We start from the raw sequence: 17,619 nt of genomic DNA, 5'->3' as shown, positions 1-17,619 counted from the left end.
GTCGAAGTTAATTACACCAGCGTTACCTTGTACGCAGACGTTCGTTGGCATATAGCGCAAAACATGACACCCGTTCCTTCTAGCGAACCCCAGTAGAGCACAGCCACGAATGGGAGCAGATGCGGCGGCCAGGAAATGCGGCAGGTTTATCACAGATGTTGATTCGTCCCGACTGGGTCACATTCCGAGTGTCAGCCCCTGTCCGAGCAATTTACGATGTTCGGCGCTCTGAGAAAGGTAGCCGCACTACGACGGCTTTCGGAAGAGGGACAAAAGTGCGGCAAAGCTCATGGCCTATTTCTGGCGTTCCTCAGAGGAACGAACCTGACTGGCGTCTTGGCGTGACGCAAGTGAAAAGCGATGTTGTTCCTTCGCTTGCCACGCTTTTTTCTTCTATTACTTATTTCCAGTTGTTGACGTCGGAAAGGCTCCCAATAAGTCCATCCCGATCTGCTGAAATGGTCGGCAAGGAGGCTCGATTGGCTGTAGTAATTCCGCTGGCCTTGTCGGTGGTGTCTTGCGTCACTGATAGCCTCGGCATGTTCTTACGTAACGGGCGACGTCGGTTGTCAGGCGCGGCCAATAACACCTTTCCTGTATCCTCGATAGTGTCCGGGAGCATCCGAGGTGTCCAGCGGTCGGATCGTCATGTAGGGCGTGTAATACTTCTGGACGCAGCCATGAGGGAAAAACAAGAAGGTAGTTGGCGCGGACTGGTGGTAGGTTCTTCTTTACGAGACGGTTGTTTTGAAGCAAAAACAAAGACAATCCTCTCCTAAATGCCCTAGGGACAACGTTGGTGTGCCCTTCCAAATACTCGAGGAGGTATTTCAGCTCCGTCTCAGGTAGAAGTCCGCGCTCTGGGGCAGTCCTTGCAGTCTGCGGCTAGCACGCTGGTCTTGGGCGATGCTGGTTTTGTCCTCGGGCTTCGGGATTGTATCGCGGCTTTGCGGGGACATTCGGTACATGAACGCACAAGCACCTCCACCAGATGTCACATGGTAGTGACGTATAAAGAACACAGTAGCAATACTGTTATTAATGAAACTAGCGTTTTATTGGGCGAACTTGTGCCCTCAAAAACAGGCTACACTCAAAGAACGGCGATAGCGGCGAACACAGTCGGCAATGGTCGAAAATCTGATGAGCTGGTCAAGCGCGTCGGCTTTTATACATCAGTCGTCGAACGTTCCAGAGTAATCGCTGTGACCCAACGCGCCTTCCACAAAGTTCTACATTATTCGCGTCGCGCACACATGCAATCAGATTACAAAAGGTTCGGTCACAGACAGTGGAAGGAAGCATCGATAACATTCCAGAAACTTCCGATACGTGCCGGCGCGTCCTGCGCAGTGCGATAACATTTGTTGTTAGGCGATGAAATATGTCGCCCGACAAAGGCAAACAAGGAGACGTGTCAATATCTTGGTTTTTGCACGCAAAGGCCCATAATACGTCTTTTTTTGCTTGTTTGTATATATATATATATATATATATATATATATATATATATATATATATATATATATATATATATATATATATATATATATATATATATAGTTCTTGTGATATTGAAGCTACATTTCTCTGGTGGGACTTCTTGGGCTTTGAGGATATACCGTGTTTGTTAATTTATGCATTTCCTTTACCTTGGTAATATTGCGTGATGTGCAATATGTTTTGTTTATTATCTGAAACAATTTGTCTGCGCAATTATTTGTCTCCAGGCCCTTTATTTATTCGTATCAATAAAAAAGACATGTCCTGTTAGATCGCTAACGAACTTTCATTCTGTTCATCATTATCATCATCTTCAGTCTATTTAATGTCCACTGCAGGACGAAGGGCCCTCCCTGCGATCTCCAATTACGCGTGTCCTGCGCCAACCAATTCCAACTAGCAACCCCAAATTTCCTAATTTCGTCGCACCCCCTAGTCTTCTGCCATCCTCTACTGCGCTTCCTTTCTCTTGGCACCCATTCCGTCCGCCGAATGGACCAACGGTTATCTAACCTGCGCATTACATGACCTGCCCAGCACCATTTCTTTCTCTTAATGTCAATTAGAATATCGTCTATACCATTTCGATCTCTGATGCAAACTGCTCTCTTTCTGTCTCTTAAAGTTAAGCCTAACATTCTTCGTTCCATCGTTCTTTGCGTGGTTAACTTGTTCTCAAGCTTCTTTGTCAGTCTCTAAGTCTCTGCCCCATACGTCATCACCGGTAAAATGCGCTGATTGAATACCTTCCTTTTCAATGATAATGGTAAGCTTCCAGTCAGTAGCTGACAATTTCTGCCGTATGAGATCCAACCCATTTTTATTATTTTATGAATTTCCTTCTCAAGATCAGGGTCCCCTGTGATTAATTGACCTTGGTAAACGTACTCCTTTACGGACTCTAGAGGCTGACTGGCGATCCTGAACTCATGTTCCCTTGCCTGGTTATTCATTATTATCTTTGTCTTCTGCATATTAATCTTCAACCTCACCCTTACACTCTCTCTGTTAAGGTCCTCAATCACTTGTTGTAACTCCTCTGCAGTATTGCTGAATAGAACTACGTCATCAGCAAACCGAAGGTTGCTGAAGTATTAGCCGTCGATCTTTACTCCTAAGCCTTCCCAGTTCAATAGCTTGAATACTGCTTCCAAGCACGCAGTGAATAGCATTGGACAGAATGTGTCTCCTTGTCTGACCCCTTTCTTTATAGGTATCTTCCTACTTTTCTTGTGTAGAATTAAGGTGGCTGTGGAATCTGTGTAGATATTTTCCAAGGTATTTGCGTAAGCGGTCTGTACTCCTTCATTACGAAATACCTCTATGACTGCTGGTATCTCTACTGAATCGAATTCCTTTTCGTAATCTATGAAAGCCATATATAGAGGGTGAATGTACTCTGCGGATTTCTCGATAACCTGATTGATGACATGGATGTGACCCATTGTAAAATATCCCTTCCTGAAGCCAGCCTGTTCCCTTGGTTGACAAAATGCAGTGTTGCCCTTATTCTATTGGGGAATATTTTGGCAAATATTTTATATAATACTGGGAGCAAGGTAATGGTAGTATAATTTTTCAATTCTTTAATGTCTCCCTTTTTGTGGATTAGTATAATGTCTGCATTCTTCCAGTTTTCTGGGACCGTTGCAGTCAATAGACACTTCGTATAAAGAGCCGCCAGTTTTCCAAGCATTATGTCTCCTCCTTCTTTGATTAAATCGACTTTAATTCCATCCTCACCTGCCGCTATTCCTCGCTTCATGCCTCGCAAGGCCTTTCTGACCTCATCTCTAGTTATAGGAGGAGTTTCTATATGCTGTTCATTATTATTTCGAATAGAGTGCTCCTGAGTCGTCTGGGTACTGTAAAGGTCAGTATAAAATTATTCCGCTGCTTTTACTGTATCTTCAATATTGCTGATGATATTACCCTGCTTATCTTTTAGTGCATACATCTTCGTTTGTCCTATTCCAAGTTTCTTTCTCACTGATTTCAGGCTGCGTCCATTTTTTACGGCTTCTTCAGTCTTTCTCAAGTTATAGTTTCTAATATCACTTATTTTAGCCTTGTTGATCAGTTTTGACAGTTACGCGAATGCTACCTTATCTCTTGAGTTGGATACTTTCATTCTTTGTCGTTTCTTTATTAAGTCCTTTGTTAGTTAGGAGAGCTTAGCTACTGGTTGTCTTGGCGCCTTGCCTCTACTTCAATTGCTGCCTCTGAAGCCAGCGTGGTTACGGTTCCATTCTCTACCTCCATGTCATCCTTATCTCTCTGTTCTAAGGCTCCATATTTGTTTGCAAGTACCAGCATGAATTAGTCTGCTTTTATCCTTACCGCCTCTAAGATGACCTGTTTCTTCTTCACCAATTTTACTCTTTCTCTGTGCGAATTGAGATGAATACAAGCCATCACTAACCTATGATCACTACAAATTTACACTACCTATCACTTCTACATCCTGCACTAAGCTGGTATCGGCAGAAAGCATGAAATCAATTTTATTTCTTGTTTAACCATTAGGGCTTTTCCTGGTTAACTTTCTGTTGCTACGCTTCCTGAAAAAGGTGTTCATTATTCTCAGCTTACTCTTTTCTGCGAATTATACGACCATCTCTCCTCTAGTGTTTCTAGATCGACGCTGTAGTTGCCAACAGTTTGTTCACCCGCCTGTCTTTTGTCCCCTTTTTGCAATGAAGTTACCCATTACTACAGTATACTGAGTTTGCACTTTTCTCGTCTCCAATTCAACGTCTTGATAAACCTGATCAACATCCTCATTATCGTGAATGGATGTTGGAGTGTAGGCTTGTACTACCTTTAATATATACCTCTTATTAAGTTTGATTGCGACTACAGCTACCCTCTCATTAACGCTGTAGAATTCAACAACGTTGCGCGTTATGTCCTTATGGATTAGGAATCCTACCCCGTATTGCTTATCTGGGAGACCTCTAAAGCAGAGGACGTGGCCGTTATTCAGCAATGTATAAGCGTCACCAGTTCTAATCTCACTAAGGCCAATGATGTCCCAAACAATGTCTAATAGTTCCTCAAAGAGTCCTGCTAAGCTAGCCTCACTCGACAGATTTCGGCTGTTAAAGGTTGACAAGATCACTTTCCATTGGCGGCCTGTCCGGACCCAGAGATTCTCAGCACCCTCTGCTGCGTTACAGGTGTGACCGCCGCTTTTATCAGGTGCTCCACAGCTGCTGGGGACTGAGGGCCATGAGTTGCATGTAGGAATCATTAGGGAGGTAGTGATCGAATACTGCACCAGGGAGGCAAATTCCTGTCCTGGTGAGGGAGTATCTTTGCTGAAGCTTAGTGGGCCTTCCTAATTTGGTTGTAACTGGATTAATATAGCCCCACTCGCTCTCGGCATCTTTTGCCGGTATTAGGCGTCACTCCAAGCCTGCAGATGTAGTGCACTGGAATATGTCAAATTCAGACAGACCATCGTCAGATAAAAAAAAAGAACAAGGGAAGGGTGGGGGGGATTCGAACTTCTGACCATAGCAACCGAGCGTTCGACATAGCTCAGTCATATAGTCCCGCCGAAATGTACAGCCCAGAGGGCCCTATATGCCTAAGAGATCCGCTGATTTGTCCGCCCTCTATAGTGTGATACAGTGTCAATTTTCTGTGGTCCTAACCTCTTGTTTTCTGAATTTCACGGACGCACGCGGCCTCGGTGAAATTGAACAGCACTTAACACTTGTGTGTAAAAGCAAGAAGGGAGAAATTTTTAGCGCTTACCCAGAAGCCACGAGCCGCGTATCGCCCACTCATTGCGTCTGCCTGCCTCTTGCCAAGCGAAACTAGCGCCCCCGGTAAATATTCAGAGATGTGAGACGTGCCGTCGTAACAATACAGCTCTGAACCTCGCGAAAGGCAGGCAACCTTGGCAGTTCCCATAGGTGCCTTCGGCCTTTCTACAGCTTTGGACAGCGGCTCTTCTAGAGCTAATGAGAAGGACCAAAGGGGAGGGGGGGTAACAGGCCCAGTATTATTTCCGCAAACGCTATGGGCTTATACGCTAGGAAGTCGGGAATGCTATGCCTCATTTAACCTACAGTGGTGCCTCCTTCGATCAGTCATTGCTTGGACATTTCGCACTTGTAAGCAATTGACTGACCTGCTACCGCGGCGCTCGTAATGCAATTGTCGGGAGTACAAACAGAAACACGCAAGAAAGAATAACTCAACATCAATGAATCATCAAAGAAGTTCTGCGTACGTGTGAATAATAGTGACAAAATCTCCTTTGATTTCATATGTGACATTTGTCTTTTCTGTTGCGTGCACAGATCACGCAAGTGATCGTAATTCTGGACCCATAGTCTACCTCACTAATTCAGTCAACGCTATCCTGGTGGCGCTGTTTATGAAATCGAGAAAACAGTGAGCATCAAGCTTTTCAGAAAAATGAAAATGTCCACGTCCGACGCCTCCGCAATTTTAACAAAAACTTGTACAGCTGAATCAAATGCTTAGTACAGAAAAAAGTAGATGCAAGGGTTGACCCTAAAACGGTGCGATGGGCACTCATGTTCTTGTAAATAAGCTCCGAGAGTACTCGAACTGGTGCCTTCACATGAATGCGTAACTATGTGCTAACTACTGCACCAGCCGACTTGCTGTAAATGAAGATGCCACAATAGCTTACTAAGAATTCGCAGGCTTACCCCAGACTCTATCAATGATGAGGATAGACAGATATTGTCTACACAGTCCGCAGAAAGGCGTGCTCCAATCGTGTTCCGTGCGCTGGTCTTTCCTGCGGTGACACATGCGCTAGCAACGTCACAGAAACAGAATAAAGGTATTCAAACTGCTGTTTTTGCATTCACGGCTTGTCTACTACCTATAACATGCGAAGCTCGCGCCAACAACTCACGCAACTAACAAATGAAACATAAGCTTATGACATGTTTCTTTCTTAAATTATTTTTCTTTTTTCTTTAATTTCACTTCTATTTGATTAAGCTGAAACACTGAAGTGGAATAAGCACTACAAAAGCTTTTCTGCTTCAGAAAGTTCCCTCCGAGATTCGAAAGCAACGCTACCTTTTATTGATTTCGCAAGCTATCTCACTAATCTAAGATTTTATCCTCTCGTCTGAGTTAGAACTCTCAGGAGCACTACGGCGGAGCAAAAACGCTACCCTGTCTACAATAGCCCAAGATTGTTTCCTAATACCTCCAGGGCTCTCCCCTCCAAGCTCTTGATGTTCTTATGACGCTCTATCTTATGTTCGTAGAGGCCGACTTCCAAAACCGTAACGCCTGCTAAGTGCTGAGGCTTTTCCGCAATAAGTACGCTGAAAACCTTTTCTGAGATTCTGAGATTTTTGACACAATATTTCCCGTTTCTTTCCCAGCCTCTTGCCTGTTTGTCCTTTACTTAGATTATACTTGAGCCGACCATAAGCCAGTATGATCCGTTTCCCGTAAACCCTTTTGAGAAGGCTAATGTTGATGGCAACTCGCTCTTCAAGCTGGCTCTCGTGTCCGTGGAATTTAGTTCACTAAGAGTACCATATATTTTAGGGCCTCCTATTAGAGCGCTTCGTTTTCTTCCTTTTCTTTTAGTTCTTTGATTCCCTCCCATTCGTTCATTGCTTGTGAAGCGAACATCAGGTGTCCGCAGACTCAGTTCTTTTTTCATGGATTTTTAGTAAATGATAAGGTTCTGCACATATACTGCCCTGGTCACTTGGTCAAAAAGCATTTTCATGCTTTTTGACCAAAAAGACGAATTTTTTATAGGACATCAGTAGAGGTACGCGTAAAGAAAATTCATAATGCATTCACATTAAAAATCTGAACAAGAAAAAAAAAGCCATATGTTTCGTTCACTATCCAATATGATCGTATGGGTTTAAATGAAAACACACGGTTTTTTATACCGGTTGTTTCACGATACACGTTTGACGTTCGTTAAATACAGAGAGTATGAAATAGTTAAGATATTTTTTCTGGATTTCTTTTACCACAAAGACTTATATTTGAATATGACTCTGACTGGCTGTTTCAAACGAAAGTTCTGAAAAGATATAATAGCAAATGTAAAGTGCATTCAATAAAAATCCACTGAACTTAAACGACCTCCTTATAAACTCGAAGAAAGATCAGCTACCTTTAATAACCGTCCTAAGACATTTCACAGTATGGGGCTTCTCTACAAACATTCTGCAGGTAAGCTGGATAGAACTGAGGCTGAACTAAGGGAACAATAAAAACCAGCGTTTGATGACTTGAATGACTGTATGCGCCACAATAATCATTACTCAAAGGCATTTATAAACGGTGTTGAGAAACATGGAAAGGCACCGAAGCACTCATCGGAGAATTTGTCACCAAGAATTTAGGTTTTCCAGTGGGCTAAACTGAGCGTGTCCAGAGATTGGGGGAAGGTAAGCAGGGTTGGTAAGCAGGGTTGAGTTCGCCCTACCCCTGTAGAGTTCTGAAAGTTTAAAAATAAAACCCCATTAAGATAAAGAAGCTAGAAACACATCATGAATAGATTGAGGACTACTTATGGCCCTCGGTGCAATTAAATGGAAAAAATCTGGTAATTTGCATGCGAAAATAAAAATGCGATAAACACAGAAAACAGATATAAATTCTTCTTGGAAAAGCTTGTAGTTAACAAAACTGTATTATTTCCATCCATTGACTAATCAAGTAAGTGGCCGGTGCCGAAAATTTATCCCCACTACGAAACACTGACACATATATATATATATATATATATATATATATATATATATATATATATATATATATATATATATATATGTATGTATATATATTGTTACGGGGGAGGGAAAGACGTATAACATATTCACAGGTTATGCACAGAGGAACGCTTCAAATGTACCGAGCCACACGAACATCACCGAGCGTCGTCGTCCTCTCTCTCTCTTCATATTCATCGCTGGCAGTGCCGCGTGGCATGACCCCAGGCGACGAAGGCGCCGTCCCGGTGCTTGGTGGGTCCAAGTGATATGACTTTACTTCAAAGCGCCGGCATTCAGTCATGACGACCTGAACTGTGGACGAGTCTTTGAAAATGAGAGGGTAAATGCGTCGTCCGCTATGCCATCGAGGATGTGGGCGACCTTTTAAGCTTCCAGCATATTTTCATCGATTTTGCGGCACAGCGTTATAATGTCGAGAATATATGTTAAGTTGGACTCGCTGCATGCCTGAGCCCAGCACGCAGGTGTTTTCTGAGCGTCACGACGGCGTCCGATTGGCTCGCCAAAATAATGGTGAGCTTTTGCTTACACGCATCCCAAGTCGTGATTTCTTGTTTGTAGTTTGTAAACCAAACTTGTGCCGTTCCTGCAAGGTGAAATATTACGTTGGCTACCATGAATGCATGGTCCCAGTTGTTGAGTACGCTTACGCGTTCATGCATTTCCTTCATCTGCTACATCAGTGCTGTAGTCGTCGGAATATATACCTGGGTCACGCGGATGTAGCAGCTCAAGATGACGGTTGATGGTAGTCGGTTCGGGCATGGTCAGTGAAGGGCCTGAAGTACTGTCATCATCGTCTTGAGTAGGCATGGCAGATGGAGCCATGGAGCGTCCGCTGAGTAGATCCGTCGTGAGTGTTGAAGAAGCCGCACTCTCCATCAAAGTGTTACAGGGAGGAAAAGACGTATTACAGCTTATATACAGAAGGACGCTTCGTATGCCATGCAAGATGGCAACCGAACCACACGAACATCACCTTGCACCATCGTCTTCTCTCTCTTCATCTTCCTTGCTAACAGCGCCTCTTAGTGTATATATATATATATATATATATATATATATATATATATATATATATATATATATATATATATATATATATATATATATATACATACATACATACATATATATATATATACATACATACATACATATATATATATATATATATATATATATATATATATATATATATATATATATATGTGTGTGTGTGTGTGTGTGTGTGTGCGTGTTTGTGTTTGTGTGCGTGTGTGTGCGTGTGCGTGTGCGTGCGTGTGCGTGTGCGTGTGTGTGTGTGTGTGTGTGTGTGGTGCGCTGTAACTTGTTTCACGTCTAGTAAAGAGTAACAATGAAATCCTCGGACCATGCCAAATCCACACGAACGAAATCTGCCCATTCGAACAGATAGCCAGGCTACATCGAAAGCGATTTTTTTCAAGTGGCGATAATTGACGCAGAAGCACAGAGTGCCGTCCTTCTTCATTAAGACGACACCAGACGCCTAAGGACTCTTCGATGGCTGGATAATTTTGTCGAGCAGCATTGCATCCACTTGCTGCTTTATGGCTTCTCGTTCCCGCGCCGGAACTCGGTACGGGCTCTGACGGAGTGGCCGAGTGCATTTTTCTTTGATTATACGATACTTTGCAACTGGTTTTTGTCGAATCCTTCATGACGACGAAACACGGTCCTTGTATTGCTAGAGTAGACCCTTGAGCTGTTCTTGCTTATCACTGGGGAGACTTGGATTTCTGTCGAAGGGAATTTAGTCGCCGAGGTAGATGTGGTTGAGTCCGAGAGGACAAACGCTTGCTGGTTCCCACAATTTACTCAATATATGCGAATGTCGTGCGCTTGTTGATGTGCTTAAACTCCTGGCTGAAGTTGGTCAGCATCACTTTCGCTTTTCCTTCATGCAGTCGAGCGATCCCTCTTGCGACACAAATTTCACGGTCGAGCAGTATACGTTGGTCACCCTCGGTGACACCTTCTACGTCTGAGGGTGTTTCGGTGACGACAGAAATGACAATGCTGGAGCGAGGCGGGATGCTGACTTGGTCTTCAAGTACGCTCAAGGCACGGTGACTGGAAGTCCCATCCAGTGGTATCGCCTTCGACTTTAGGTTAATGACTGCGCCGTGTTGATTTAGAAAGCCCATGCCGAGAATTACGCCACGTGAGTACTCTTGCAAGATAATGAAGGTTGCAGTGTGTCTGGTAATGCAGTGTAACTCTTGCTGTGCAAATTCTAGTCCGTGTTATAAGGTATCCTCCAGCTGTCCAGATATGAGGGCCGTCCCCTGTAGTCTTGACGTTCTTCAGCTTGGCGGCCAAGGGTACACTGATCAAGGAGTAGTTGGCACCTTTGTCTACTAGAGTGGTGACGATGTGGCCGCCGTGAAGCTCGCCGAGGCCGGTTGTCCTTCGTCTTGCATTGCAGTTAGGTCATGGCGTCGATCTTGGATGCATCTGGTTGTTCTGTAGCTGGTACGTGGCGTTGTCGGCGTGTCCTTTCGGCGTGTCCTCTTTCGTGTCCTTTCGTCAATTTTTAATAAAAATTGGCAAAAATCAAAAATTTTCAAAAAACGAAACTATCAAGTTTACAACTCTGTAACTCAACAACGAAAAATGATAATACAATTCTGTGAATTGCATTAATGGTACATCTAAAGCGGACAAAATGGATATGTTACACATGAAAACTTAAAGATTTTGTAATATGGAAATACAGCTTTTGTAGAACCCTTGTAACCAACGTAACAAACTCACGCAAGATGTAAAGTGACACATCGAATTTGTCCGCTTTGAATGATCTAATGGATGCCGTTTACAGAACCGCGATATCTGTTCTTGATGCAAAGCTATGAATTGGTGAACTTCGTGCTTCTATTTTCTTCAGACGGTCGAATATTTGAAAATCTTTTTAAGACAATTCCGAACATAAATCGAAATTCCGCTTCCATGAGTCACTAGAATTTTACTTTCTCTCTCAAATGCATCAAATTTCAATAATGTCAGCCCAGGGGTTATCTCAGAAAAACGTTTTTGCGTTTTACATGTATTTGAATAGGCCGCATCTGAGTTGGGCCCGAGCTAAAGCTTCCTCTTAAGAGTGGAACGCGATAGCACTCAACGATCCCTGATTGCTTCTCACGCTTCCCGGCATCTGGAACGTATTTAAGCGATAATGTTTACCGGGAAACCCTGGCAGCGAACGCTATGCACGAAGGCGGGCTCTGTGGTAGAAACGCGGCCTTGCGTGGGCCGCGATGCGACGGAGGCGAGCGCCAGCTTGAGGTACTGCAAGGAACCGGGTGCGCCGCTCGGTGGCCCCCAAGAGCCCTCACCCGCGGGCCGGCGCGCGGAAATGGCGGTAGCCGTGGCCGGTCTGTGATTGTAGAAACGCTGGAAAAGGGGTTTCTTTGAGTTTTCGCGAAACAGAATTATGTTTTCTCGTATAGTCAAATTACAATCCGATAGCTATTACGTCTGCAGGTCGTGTGTAAGTCATAGTTTACGACTTTTCCACGTATTTGAGCTTGAGAAATTCAATCAGTTCAATAAGTTCCTTGCGTCACATGTAGGGCCTGGGTATGTGTGGCTCGAAAATATTTTGCCAAAATGAAGTCCGACGCCGACACCGGATTTTCTGCGACAAGGACTCATTAACGCTGTCGCGTTAATACGGGCCCAGATGACATCGAGCAATAACAAACGCGTGTCAAGCTGGCAGCCACGTAGCAAAATCATGGTCTGCACCCAAAAATATCGTCCCAAAGAGGGGCCACGTCTTGAAAAGGGCTTTGTGCTTCACAAAAAAAAAATCAGGTGAAACTTTAAGGGACTGCTAATCTCACTCACAAATTCCAACACGAGCATTATTTCTTTGCCCTTAATTGGGACTTGTGTAAGGAACAATAAGTACTTCAAACGGATCTTTAATTATTCGTAATCAAATACAGGCATTGGTGTACGTATTCAGAAGGGGGTCTCATAGCACACGACTGAAAGAGGACTTCCATAATCTCCTACTCAGACTTCGCTTTTGCCTTTGGAGGGCCTTGCCTAATGATCTTTAAACTTCAAAAAGTACAGTCGAGTGTAATTGGCTCTTCGTAAAAGCTATGTGCTGTCGTGTTGTGTCTGTCACGTCACTGCCACCAGTCATTCGGCCATGCTGTATTAGAAATTTTGCAGATGAGAAAGAAAGAGGCTTTCCGTTCACCTCTCTACTTTTTACTTTGGGTAAGTGTTGGAAACTTGCGCAAGTTTCCGGATGTACACAAAAGGCTAAAGGAAATTTGTAGCGTCCAGTGAAATTACAAACACTCCACTTCTGTGCACAGGACGAGTGTCTCCATAGATTCAACCGCGACGCGTGCCCCGTTTAGTACATCTGCTTCTCTCACATTTCGCTTTTCTTTCCTCCTTAATTTTCTGAAATTTCATGCGATGCCAGAAGTAAATTCGAACTGCTTGTTCCAAGGTAATGCAGGTGTGCGTCGGTGCTGTTCAGTGAATCTTTCCGCTTGTCTCTTACCGCGTCATATACCAACTTGGCTTTCATTGTCACTGCCGTTTGCACCAATGTCCGAAATGAAGCGGGAATGACTCGGCCAACGCTGCGCTTTCGTATTTCACTTTACCATCATCGCACACAGAAGTGCTTCAGATGCAAGGACGATAGAAACGTAAGTCGTCATTTGGCTTACAAAACGCTGGAAGACTAGGCAGCGCGCCTAAAGAGTCACTAATTAAGAGCGTTAATGAGGAAGCACAGTCCGGTGAACTGTTCCTTTCTGAGTCGGCTTGAGGATACTTAGGGAGAAAATGACGTGAATTAATGCGGAAAATAAACAGCAAGGTTTCTCTTTCCGGATCCGCCGTCCGAACCCTGGCGCTTAAGCATTACTGCTGTATGACATTACCGGTTTCAAAATATTTGCCTACGTTTGTGTTACTTTTATTCAAAACAGTTCAGCCAAATCACTTCAGCTGGAGTGTTTGGTTATGTTAGAGTGAAATGCAATCCTTGTTTGGAATAGTGGCACAAACTCCGCAGATGTATAAAACACACGTAGCAAGATAAAAGATGAAAAAGCAAAATAAGGTTGTATCATTGTGCCAGCGTGCTTTAATTAAAGGTGTCTTATTTTCCTTACCAGCTGAAAAAATTATTTCTGGCGTCTCACCTGCCAAAACCACGATCAGATTATGAGGCACTACGTACTGAGGGACTTAATAATAGTTTTGACCATCTGGAATTCTTTAACATGAACCTCAATCTAAGTACACGAACGTTCTTGCATTCATGAGCCTTTTGTTGTTGTTGTTGTTGTTGTTGTTGTTGTTGTTGTTGTTGTTGTTGTTGTTGTTGTTGTTGTTGTTGTTGTTGTTGTTGTTGTTGTTGTTGTTGTTGTTGTTGTTGTTGTTGTTGTTGTTGTTGTTGTTGTTGTTGTTGTTGTTGTTGTTGTTGTTGTTGTTGTTGTTTTAATCTAGCTTGCTCATTATCTCTCCTTAATAACGAACGTGTTTAATGAAACAGATACTTACGCTTCAAAAGCAATATAATGAGCCGCATGTGGCTTTCAGGCATGTTTATAGAGAAACTGCGTGATAGCGTGTGGTAAAAGCAAAATATGCTAACTCTAGCCGTGCATCCAAACGCTAAAGACTAGCATTCAACGCTGAAATTGCAAATAGTCCGTATAAAATTACAGCGCGCGCCCGTCGTCCACAGACTACATCGCGCAGAATCTGCTTCAGAGCGCAGTTGAGTGAAGCAAGAGCACAATTATGGAGGAGCTTCGGTATCGCGAGCACAGCGGTACGCTGGCCACGGTAATGACAGCAACAATTTCGGCCGTCTACTTTGGCGTACCGGGAACGGTTAGCTTTGAACACATAAACACTACAGCACCGCCAGGACATTAAAACAGAGGCCACCGCTGTGCTGGTTCTGGAAGTCAATTCTGGAGAAATGTGCTAATGGCAGCAGTGACACCAGTCCCAACAACGTTCACTGGATGTTCGTAATAGGTTGAGCCGTTGTTTGCGAACCTGCTGTGCTGAACGCTTTCGGCCGTGCGAATAGCATAGACATATGGTGCCGACGGCCTAAGTGATCGACACAAGCAATAGGATGCGCGTCTCGCGCCGACCGGCGGTGCGCCTTTTAGCCCCTTTGTTTTGCGCCGAGCGGAGAGCGAATGAACCGTGCACAAGAAGCACCGTGTTGAGAAGAAAGTTTCACCCAAATGCAGACACGCGTCGAAGTGCATTTGCGGATGGGATTGAGAAGCTAAGTGATTTTTTATAGAAGCACGTATCCTTTATCACTTTCTCTACTTTATTGCGTAAGCATTTGTGTTGAATTCTTGCAACACAGATGCAATTTCACTTAGTAATTTAGCGATGAATATTTAGTTTAATATTTGGCTTCCACAATGTGTAATTACCACTTCCCCAGCTGTTTATGTAAATTTTATGAAAGAAAAGTCATGTTGTGCGGTACTAACTACTCACATTGTTTTACTACATTAGTTGCTTCAGTTTTAATACGTTGCTGCTGTGCCTTATGTTTGTATGTAAGGTAACGACAAAGAAAGTGTTTATGAGCACCTTTTTGTTGGTAACACTTTACTGTTCCTATTATATTTGTTTATATGTAATCTTTTTTTAATGGTTGCGCGCTTCGCATGGTCGCATATGCTATTACCCTGTGTGCATACTTTATATAACAGGAGGTTTTTGTGGGGTAAGACAATTCTGCAGGGTTTATCGGCACTGAGCGTTAAGCTGTTAAAAATGGCGACTGCAACTTTTCAAGCCTAACCTCGACAGTCCTAATATCTGTGGTCGCGAACCTATCTTCTCTTCATCCTCGTCAATGCACCGCGCAAGCACTATTTGCACCAGCCTCCCCTGACAATTTATAGTTTGACATATGTTTATATCCTACGACCTATACATCAAACAGTGAGAATATTGCTTCAAATAACGTTCACAGCGCAGCATCTTGCGCACATGAAGGTGCAGTTCAGTGGGTGCTCAGTCAGATTCGATTATCTGGGAACGACCGGGCAGACGAAACCGCGAAACAGGACCTTGAACGCTTTGACACACGCGTTATTCTTCATTCTTCAGCCATGACATAAGAAACGACGGTGAAGAAATGTTCCTTACATTGACACTTGGCAGCATGTTTCGGTTGTGCAGCGAAACGATCTATTCTGTATATATTCACCATACCCTGAACTAAAATTTACAGATTTTCTGTATACTCACCGAGAATTTTGTGTCATCGACTTCGGCATAGGCGAGGGCTTCACCAACCACTCTTTGCATATTATAGAGCTCGTAGAATCATCATCACGTGTGTACGGTGAGCGAGATGAAGACATCTCACTCGAGGGGCTGCATTATACCAGCAGGGGGCGAAAACCGGGCGTCTAGTTTATAGCAATGGGGAATCGTGCGTTTTCTATTGCGGGTATTGTCGGGGCGCGGCCTTCTCCGTGCATTGCAAGGAGGGCATTATGTGCTGGGCGGAATTCCTTGGTTTCGTGCGACCCAGTCTCAAGGTACATGCGTTTGAACGTTTCTTCTTTTCAATTTTGCGTTTATGTTTGACATTATACGCCCTCCACTATTCGTATCTTTCGCATTTATTTATTCGATCTTGATTTTTCATCCCAATTGATTTTCATACATAAGCGATTTGAAGTTTTATAAAGCACGTGGTTCCGACCTCTCCCCCTTGTCTTCTATGTAAATGTAATGTACTATTGAAAATACGTTTTTGCTTGTGCGCTATACCAAAAACTGCAAAGTTTGAACTTAAAATCAAAATTAGAAGCAACGCATAGGGCTCAGCGTCATTCAGCTCACGTCACTCACGTGTATTCAGCTCACGTCATTCAGCATTCAGCTCAAGAAAGCTCGGTGTCGAGGTAATGAGTATGAGCTAAGAAGAAGCACTATAACTGTGCAGTATCTCAGACTCATCTCAGACACTTTGTGGTAGCTAGGTAGATAGTTTCCCATTTCGCCTCAGTTCAAGTCTCTTCAGCAAAAGGAATATTAAAGTGTCCATCGGTAAAATCGAACGTATGCCTCTAAGACCAGCAGGCCGATACTCTAACCGTTCGGGCACTATTGCTTGTTTGTATCTTTATTGCTATGGCAATTATATGGACCCGCCAGGCGCAGTTCTGCGGTCGCCGTAGCCATAAGGTTCTGTATCAAGTCGAAGGGCGACTAAATTGTCGCCGCACGCCGTATGCTGCACGTGCGTGCGAATGCATGTGAGGGTGAGCCGGCTATCGATGCTCAATCTCGCTCGCGCAGGAGAGGGAAGCGGGGAGGAAGCGCGCCGTCTTCCGTCGCGCGCAAGGCTCCGGGCGGAGGGTATGGAAGGGGGCGCGTTCCACTCGTGGCGGCCCGATCAGCCGATACAGTGGGCCGGGCGCGCGCGCGCCCGGGCTGCTGTACTTTAAAGGCCATCTGCGACGTGGACAGAGTCCGCCGCGCACTGTATTTCCGCAGCTTAGTTCGCGTTGATGCGAGACGCAGCGCGAAAGTCATTTCGCTCGCTGCTGCTACCGCGCTTCTTCACTCCAGCATGTTGAGAGCCAGTTTCCGCGGTCGTAGAGTGAGATGTGTTCATGTTCGCTTGTGAGTGCGTGACAGCGTGACGCCTATTCATATGCATAAAAAACCTTGAAATCTTTTCTGCGACAGCGCATTGGCCGATTCTGATTAAATTTGTTGCTTTAGGGAGACAGGTCGATTCTAGTGGCCGTTGGAAGCGAAATTTCGTTTTAGTTCCTGAGGACAGAAACAATGCGCACTGACTTCCGTTAGAGTCGTATTGTCCGACTCCTACACTCCCAATGACTTACACCCCCCGAGTGCCAGATTCCCCTCATGAATTTCCCCGACAAAAGCTATAAACAGGGATAAGGTGCCTCAGAAAGGTTGGCCAACGTTTCGATAGCAGGACCTATCATCGTCAAAGGTGGCCTCGCCAGGCAGCATTCAGGGGTGTCGTTGGCGGCATGTTTTTGTGGCTTTTGAAGAGCTGCCCAGGCGGTCAGTGCGCGCGGCAGTAACAAGACCCAAAAAAGACATCCGTTGAAAGAATTACTTGAGTAGCGTAGCAGCAATGCGTCGGGTAATATTGAAGAAAAAATGGCGACAAGGAGTCTGGGGTGCCATGCATGGGGTAACTGGAAGGCAGTGGTATGGTCTTTCAAGGGACGTTAGCCCCAGTAGCTCAATGTAGGTGTCGTCACGGCGGTATACAGAAGCGGCAATACCCTGTGTGGCTGAGGCA

At 44.3% G+C, this 17,619-nt stretch overlaps 1 protein-coding gene across 2 annotated transcripts in view; it reads right to left on the bottom strand.

The window, feature by feature from the left end:
* The window catches only part of LOC135903925 (gastrin/cholecystokinin type B receptor-like), a 253,501-nt gene that overhangs the window by 111,942 nt on the left and 123,940 nt on the right, over positions 1 to 17,619 (bottom strand). The window contains exon 1 of one of the 2 annotated variants that reach the window (XM_070535222.1): positions 6,195 to 6,285. The exons of the other annotated variant lie outside the window; for it this stretch is intronic. The gene's annotated coding sequence lies outside the window, so the exon portion shown is untranslated. Of the gene's footprint in view, positions 1 to 6,194; positions 6,286 to 17,619 lie in introns of those variants that run through there. 2 annotated transcript variants of the gene reach the window in all.

Source organism: Dermacentor albipictus, chromosome 3 (genome assembly GCF_038994185.2).
Source record: "Dermacentor albipictus isolate Rhodes 1998 colony chromosome 3, USDA_Dalb.pri_finalv2, whole genome shotgun sequence".
Taxonomy (NCBI): Eukaryota; Metazoa; Arthropoda; class Arachnida; order Ixodida; family Ixodidae; genus Dermacentor; species Dermacentor albipictus.
Note: the sequence above shows the minus strand (reverse complement) of the source record. Positions and strands in the feature narration are given on the sequence as shown.